The sequence below is a fragment of the Nannospalax galili genome, unplaced genomic scaffold (assembly GCF_000622305.1).
Source record: "Nannospalax galili isolate Female #2095 unplaced genomic scaffold, S.galili_v1.0 scaffold1162, whole genome shotgun sequence".
NCBI classification, from domain to species: Eukaryota; Metazoa; Chordata; class Mammalia; order Rodentia; family Spalacidae; genus Nannospalax; species Nannospalax galili.
The window spans coordinates 1,155,873-1,164,200 of NW_008348999.1; positions in this window are offsets into that span (position 1 = coordinate 1,155,873).

Below are 8,328 nucleotides of genomic sequence, written 5' to 3' on the forward strand. Positions count from 1 at the left end.
GAGATAGCATTGTTTTTATCAGAAGGAAAGTTTTCCCTTAATGAGCCTTTATTGCTACTGTAATATTACTATACATAATCTCACAGACTGAGTCATTTTTAATAAACATTTATTGGGTGTGGTGGTTTGAATGAGGTGTCTCCCATAGGCTCAAGTATTTGAACACCTGGTCAGTTGGTGGTGCTATTTTGGGAAGGTCATGAAATCCCTAGGATGTGCAGCCTTTTTGGAAGCATGTCACTAACCTTGAGAGTAGATAGCTACATCCCATTTTCAGTGCGTTTCTCTGCTTCCTGGGCATTCTTGAAGATGTAAACTCTTTGTGCTCTGGCTGCCTCTTGCCTTGCTTCCCCACCATGATGAACTCTTATCCCTCTAGAAATTAGCCAAATTAACTGTTCATTCTACAAGTTACCTCTGTCATGGTATTTATCATAGCACCAGAAAAGTGCTAATACATTGGGTCATGGTTTTGGAGGCAGGAAAGTGTAGGATAAAAGGGATATCATCTAATGTGGGTCATCGGCCTGTCATTTTCTGGTGGCGGGGGGCAGAAGGACAAAGTGAGGGCCAAGGAGAGAAGGCAGTTAACCAACTCCTGTGATACAGTATGGTCTACTCCTGAAAGCAAAGCATTTGTGGCTTAGATAACTCTCAGTGACCTCTACTCTCAGATCATGGCCATGGTAATTAAATTTCAACATGAGGCTTAGAAAGGACCAAACTTCAAGGCATAAGAAGCAAGAAAAACTCAGATATTCTGCTTCCAGGAAGAAAAGTCATGTGATAAATTAACAGTACAAGAGAAGTCTTGTAAATTTGAGCTGAAGTAATAAGAAATGATTTAGAGAAGGATCAAGGACATAGTTCTGTGTAGGGGTTTCTCTTTTCACCACTTTAAAATGGAATGCCTCAATTTTCAAAGAAAAAAATGGCTCTCGTTAGTCTGGAATTCAAAGTTTTGAAAATTGTTGTAGACTTTCTCCTTAAGATTTAACAAACATAATTCAGGGACATTTGAATTTTATGTAAATGTCCAAGAGCTGAGAAGGAATGTAGACACACTTTAAATAACAGAGAAAATTAAATCTCATAAATAAATGAATGCTCCAAGAAACAATATTTTCCATTTTTTTGTGGAAGAGCATCATTTTTGACATTAAAAAAATAAATCTATAGGAGACTGGTATTATCAAGGGAGAAATAGGGAAAATGGGGATACTTTAAATGGGGAAGGCATGAAGGGAGGGTAAGATAGGGAGAGAGAGGGGAGAGATAAATAATGCCTAGCTAGTGTAAAACTCCAGAGGGAATCATATTAGTTCAAACACCTACTGAGAAATTACACATAAAATATCTCTACATGAGTCCATGAATATAACTAATGGCTACATAACAAGAAACAGTGCCAGACAGGAGAAAACTTCCTTGAATTGTTGGCCAGGGTAGTCCAAGAGACTCCAAAAATTTACACAGGCTATTATCACAGCCCTTGTCTCCCAGAACTTGAAGGTAAGACCCTACTGCTGAAGAGAGAACATACTTCAGATTTAGAGCAAAGGAACTGGAACTGACCTGGAAGTTACCACCCCTGAAGGCTAGCTCTCACAGCTTTGGAGACCACTGTACAGGCTGCTAAGGGAGAACATCAATCAATGGTCAAACCCCAGCTTCAAAGCCTAAAAACCACATCATGACCAGCACAACAAACAACATTGGTGCAGTAGTGGCACTTTTATCTTGGGAGTAATCAACAATTACATAATTGGACTTAAAGCCCACTCAATGGGAGGAAACTCATGTGTGGTACTGTAAACATAACCAAATACACATGGTTGGTGAGGTCATAGATCTTAGAGAGAACCCTAAGTCTGTCATATCCCTAGAAAAATGTAATTTCTTACTATGTGCAAAATATGGATCCTTATATTTAAGACAAGTATCCCAGTCACCACTCATCAAGGAAGTTTCTTTTGCAACAGACAATTACAGCATTCCACAACTGGTAACACATAAACATTGTCTGTGAATTACCCAAGATGTTCCCATTATAGTGCACATCTGCAATGCAACCTCTATACCTAAGGTTCAGGGAACATAGAACAAGGGGTAAAGAAGACATTAATGCATTTCTTAGTTCTCATCACTGAAATGCAATAGAGGGCCAAGAACACAAAAGGTCACAAATGACCAAAGCATAGAGAGTAAGAGTAGAGTGTGGGTACTTGGACAGGACTCCTGCACTAAATGCTACCAATCCAGGCCTTAGGGATCACTGTAGAAGAAGAGGCAGAAAGATTATAAGAGCCAGGGGGGAGGTACATAACCATATGAAAATAGAGCCCTACAAGCATCTGGGTCCTTGCTCGTATGAGCCTATAACAATGGCATCAGTAGGCACAAGACCTGTGCAAACTCAAGCAAACAAAAGCCCAGCATAGAATTTTGGGAATGGGCAATGATCCCCAATCTTAGTCAAAGAATTATTGGCAGCTGATTACTGCTGGGTAAGGAAGACCTGATCTTTTGGGGGCAAGAACTTTATATAGGCTGCCTAGACCCCAGTGGAAAAACTTGCACTGAGGGACATCTGCTGATACAAACTAGACATGATAGGCCTTAACACAAATGACAGAACATATGAATTCCAGTGAGGAGGGGGACTATGGGAGAGTGCCAGTAAGGAAGGGGGTACAAAGATGATTAAAGTTGATTAAGATATTATATATGAAATACACAAAGATTCAATTAAAAGGTTTACAAAAAGTAGATCTTTTGTGGCAAAATCATTGTGTTTTAAAGTAAGTAAATGTTAATCATCTCTAATCAGAAGTGAAAGAAGGTGGCTGGTGCTGAACCTCAGTGGAAGAGTACTTGCCTTTACACAGGCGCTCCTAGGTCCAGTCCCCATTACTGCCACAGAAAAAAAGAGAAAGAAAAAAGAAAAGGGAAAAAGGAAGGGTTACTATGAACATGCATGTTTCATTTTGTCTGGTAAAAGATTGTCACCTTATTTGCTATTGCATGTCATGTCTGTAGGTTATTGATACTGGCAGTGTGACAAAATTGAAGCAAACAAATGCATACTTCATATATGCTGGATCCCAGACCAGCCACTGCTCAGATCATGCCCATCTGTAGCTCTGTTTCTCCCCACCCTTCTAGCTCATTCTGCACACAGGTCCCCCAGTCTAACACTCTCCCTCCCTCACCCTGAAGCCAAGAATCAGAGACAGTCTATCTGTAAGAACATACTATGTACTACTCATCAATCACATGGCACAGAAGTCCCCTACTTTCTCTGAAACCTATAAGAAGGGTCACCATGGGCCTGAATTCTCCTGAGACCCTACCATGCTGTCTGTCTGTCAATGGCATTAACAACTCTTCTAATAAATCTCTTACTTTATAGGACAGTCCACCTCAGTACCCCCCTTGAGTCCTAAACCCAAAACTTTCCTTAGTATCAGGGGCATTGTGTAGTTTCAAAAAAATCAGGAAAAATATTTGCAGAACTGGCATGTCAATCACCCTCTTGTGTTCTGATCCCTTCTGATCATACTTGCTGCCTACCCTAATCACATTCTACATACTTTTCTCTCCACATGATACTGCTATTGTTAACTGAAGTTCTCCACAAGAAGCTGTTCATTAAGTAAGTATTCTACAAGGGTAACTAACTGATAAGTACCTCAGTGACTGTGGGGAGTTGGAATATTGCAGGCCTAGTGCCAAATTACATTTTATGTTGGGCTGTCTTTAGACTCTGAAACAGTTATTTCTTGATTATCACTGTATGTGGGGGGGCAGGGAGAAGACTCAGGGGTTAAAGGCACTGACTAATCTTGCAGAGGACCAAGACTCAGTTTTTAGCACACACATGGCAGTTAACAACCTTCTATGACTCCAATTCTGACCTCTATAGGCATTGTACAACACTTATATACATGCAGTCAAAACACTCATACACATAAAATAAGAAATTAATTAATTAAAAAGTTAAAATTTAGTTTTAAAATATATAAAACATAAAAAACCCTTCCCTTCAAGTTGGTAATCAGGGTAATCCAAGAAAACAATATAGGCTATTGCCATGGTCTTTAGTTAGTTCCCAGAACTTGAAGTTAAGATCCTATTGCTAAAGGTACCACATATTGCTTTGGACACAGGACTTGCAGAAATTGAGCTAGAATTGACCTAGAAATCTCCTTCCTGAGGACTAGCTCTCATAACATGGGAAATGTCTGTGCAAGCTGCCAAGGGAGAAAATCAATCAATAGTATTACCCAGTTGTAAAGTCCATGAATCACAACAATGATTGGCCCAGAAAAATCGCTGTAATTATAAAATAGTGACACTTTTATCTTGGGGTAACCAACAACTGTCTAGTAGGATTTAAGGCCCACTCACTAGGCAGGAATTCTTGGCTGGTACTTTAAACATAGCCAAATACCCAAGGCTGGGAGTGTCATAGATCTTAGAGGAGAACCAACTACTACCATTTTCCTAATCCAGCGTAATTTCTAACTGCATTCAAAATACTTATCCTTATTTCTACAGATTAGTGTAGCTCCTATCACTCCTCAAAGAAGCTCGATTTGCAACAGATGGAGATTATTACAAAGTTTTACAGCTGGTCAAAATGCAGAGAATAGGTGACCATGGGGAGCTCAGGCCCAATTAATATATTTACAATGCAACCCCTAAATCCTAAGGCTCAGAGAACATCATGGAAGAGGAGGCAGAAAGATTGAGCCAGAGGACCAGGATGCCTGCTGCTGGATAGTGTCTTCTAGATATGACAGGAAGCTGCACCCAGGAAATCTCAACATACAGTTACCTAATCAAGACCTGCAGAATGACACCAGCAGCTGACATGCCAATGTGGATGAGGGAAATTTCCTAAGGTCCCACCTGCAAATGAAGTGCTATAGGCAATGCTGATAGAGAAAGAACCAGTTCTCTCCAGGAACAAGTTCCCCGATAGGTTATCCAATCCCAAATGGTCAGCCCTAAACACATGTACATATGAGCACCACTAAATAGATTCAATCAGCAGATGACATATATTTGCATGCATTTATATGCAGCAATAATAATCAAAGAAGTCAGAAATTGAAAGGGAGTGGGGAGTGATTTGGGAAGAGGTGAAGTTGGGGAGAGAGGGGTAGAAATGATGTAAACAGTATTAATGTATGAAATACTCAAAAATATTTTAAAAAGATTAACATGTGAAAGAAGCCAGTTTACAGGGGACAGCTAGGCTTACCCTGGCATCATTTAACAAACAGAAAATATATGAAACAAAACTTACAAAAACCCAGGGGGAAAGGTAGGGACTATAAAGAACCACACACCTTATCACCTGATTCCTTTTGGGCTTTTTCCTCAGCTTACTAGCCCACTTTTATTCTTTTAAAATATCTTTTCTTTTTCATTTTGTGTGTTTGTAAATGCACCTGTGTCGCACAGTGCCCATGGAGGTCAGAAGAGGGCATCAAATTCCCATGGAACTGGAGTTACAACCATTTGTTAGCCATCATGTGAGTGCTGGGAGTTGAACCTGGGTCCTCTGCAATAACAGCCAGTCCTCTTAACCACTGAGCCATCTCTCCAGCCCCACCTTTACTTTCTTATAAGCTGCCTAGTTCTATTCCATGAGTTTTTCTCCATCTCTCCTCCTGGTGGCTGTTTGGATTTTCACCTAACCTGTACTATGCTTTTTTCTCAAACACTAATAAAATTGTCCTCGAGCTTCCTTTTCAGAACATTCCCAAATTCTTTGAAACTAAGGACACCAAATGAAACCTCAGTTTTTCTGGTAACACTACCACCAACACATTTGAAAAATATTTTCATTTATGATTTACTTTGTGAAATTTTCTTCATGAAATACCAGTTGGAACATAGAATTTGCAGTAACCTAAGTCTATGTTCCTGGGTCATGAATTCTTATTGTTGGCTCCAAAGTAAACTTTCTCTTATTCCCTTTGAGATGAGATATTTTAAAAGCATCATCACTCTGGTATCTTTCTGTTTCTCTGCCAGTCTCTATTTCTTCTTCCTCCTGATAATTACATCATTATTACATCTGACCCTTTTCACAGATTACCTTAAGTGCAATCTTCTGTGTGTTTTTGTCAGTTGGGAGCTTATGTTGCCTCGAACATTCTGTGCAGTAATCCTGTTGATTGTTTAAATAACATATTTCATGCAGAAGGCACCAGAATGGTGTTGAAGGAATGCCTCCAGAACATATACTCCAAACAGGCTGAGGTGGTGAGGCCCCCTGTAATTGCAAACCAGCTTAGTGAGCCACTCAAGTGAGAGTAACAGGATGCCCCTGAAAAGGAATCATGCTGGCTCACTCTTTTCTTCCTGAAGCTGCTAAACTCCTTAGATTCATTTGAATCTGAAAGATCATTATGAAGACAAAGCAACTCTCCCAGGGAGACTCTTAAATTTTGACCTCTGACTTTGAGCTGTTCCATCTTGCATTCATAAACACTTCAGTTTTAGTAGAAAGATATGATTTTATAACAACTGTCTTCTGTGCATTACCAGCCAAGGAAATTGATTTAACTTCTTTATATTTTCTACATTTTAAAAGATTTATTTTTATTTTTCATTGTGTATTTATTTGTATATCTGTCTGTGAATATGTGCGCCTGAGTGCAGATGCCTGCAGAGTCCAAAGAGGGCATCAGATCCCCTTAAGTTGGAGTGACAGACAGTTGTGAGCCATCTAAGGGGGTGCTGGAAACCAAACCTATGTCATCTGCAAGACCGGTATATGCTCTTAACCACTGAGCCATATCTCCAACTCCTATATTTAAAAAATTGTTCTGATACTAATTGATTGCCTTGCAAATATAAACATTTCTCTATGTGATACTTCTTTAAATTTCCCAGCACCTACATGGTGGCTAACAATTGTCTGTAACCAGCTCTAAGAGATCCAACACCCACTTCTGACCTCCATGGACCTTGCATGACACTGGGGTACTTATATGCAGGCAATACACTCATACACTCATAAAATAGAATAAAAATAAATTTAAAAAAATGATAGTAAACAGAATTGCTCTTCAGGGATAAATTTCCTAGAGTGTAAATGAATGATGTCTCAGATACTTCCAGCTTTAATGTGAGATGAGAAAGATTCTCCCTGGTAAAGAGAACATGAATGAGTGGGTGACCCATATACTGGAAGAGAGAGAGGAGAGATAATGCTGGTATAAAAAAATCTGAGATAAATATATTAGTTCAAAATTCTACTGAAAAATTACACATACAATATCTCTACATGTGTTTACATGTGTCAGTGTGTATAGCTGAAGGCTAAATAACAAGGAGCAGTGCCAGATAGGAGAAACCTCCTTTGGAGTTGTTGGCCAGGATAGTCCAAGAAACTCTCAAAATTATGCAGGCTATTTCCACAGCCCTAGATTGCCTTCCAGAACCAGAATAGGACCCTATTGCTGAAGATAGGGTATACATAAGATTTGGAGCAATGGAGATGGAACTGAGCTGGAAGCCTCTTCCCTGAAGGCTACCTCTCATAGTTTTGGAGGACACTATGCAAGTTGATAAGGGAGAACATGAATCGATGGTTCAAACCCAGCTTTAAGGCCCAATAACCACAATAGTGACTGGCATAGCAAACTACACTGAGGCAGTAATTGCAATTTTGTCTTTGGGGTTATCAATAGCTACCTAATTGACTTAAAGCCCACTCAATGGGAGGGAACTTAAGTGTGATACTATAAACAGTCAAGTAAATATTATTGGAGAGGTCATAGATCTTAGAGAAAACCCTAAGGCCATCATATCCCTAGACAAATGTAGTTTCTTACTATATGGGTTCTTATATTCACAGACAAGTATGCCAGTCACCACTCATCAAAGAAGTTTCTTTTGCGACAGATGGAGATTATTACAGATTTCTACAACTGGTCACACACAGAGAATATGTATCTGTGAAATGCCCAACTCTAAGTGACACATCTACAAATATTACCTCTGTATCTAAGGCTCATGAACTGCCCCCGCCTGCGGGGACCCTGTACAGGTAAGACTCGAGGGGGACCACTCCCTGAAAGGAAAAACAGGCGAGAAAGAGGAGACGGAGCCCAAGCAAGTCCAGTTGTCAAGGGTCCACTTTATTGAACTGCAAGCTTTCCTTATATACAGTTTGTATTTAGAAGGGGTTGAAGAAGTTGGTCAAAGGTTACAGCATTCTTATGGGTATGGGGCAGGGGACTGAGCAATTCAGCAACGTGACTGACCGTCAGGTGTTCCAAGAGATTACTGCATGACTTATCTTTC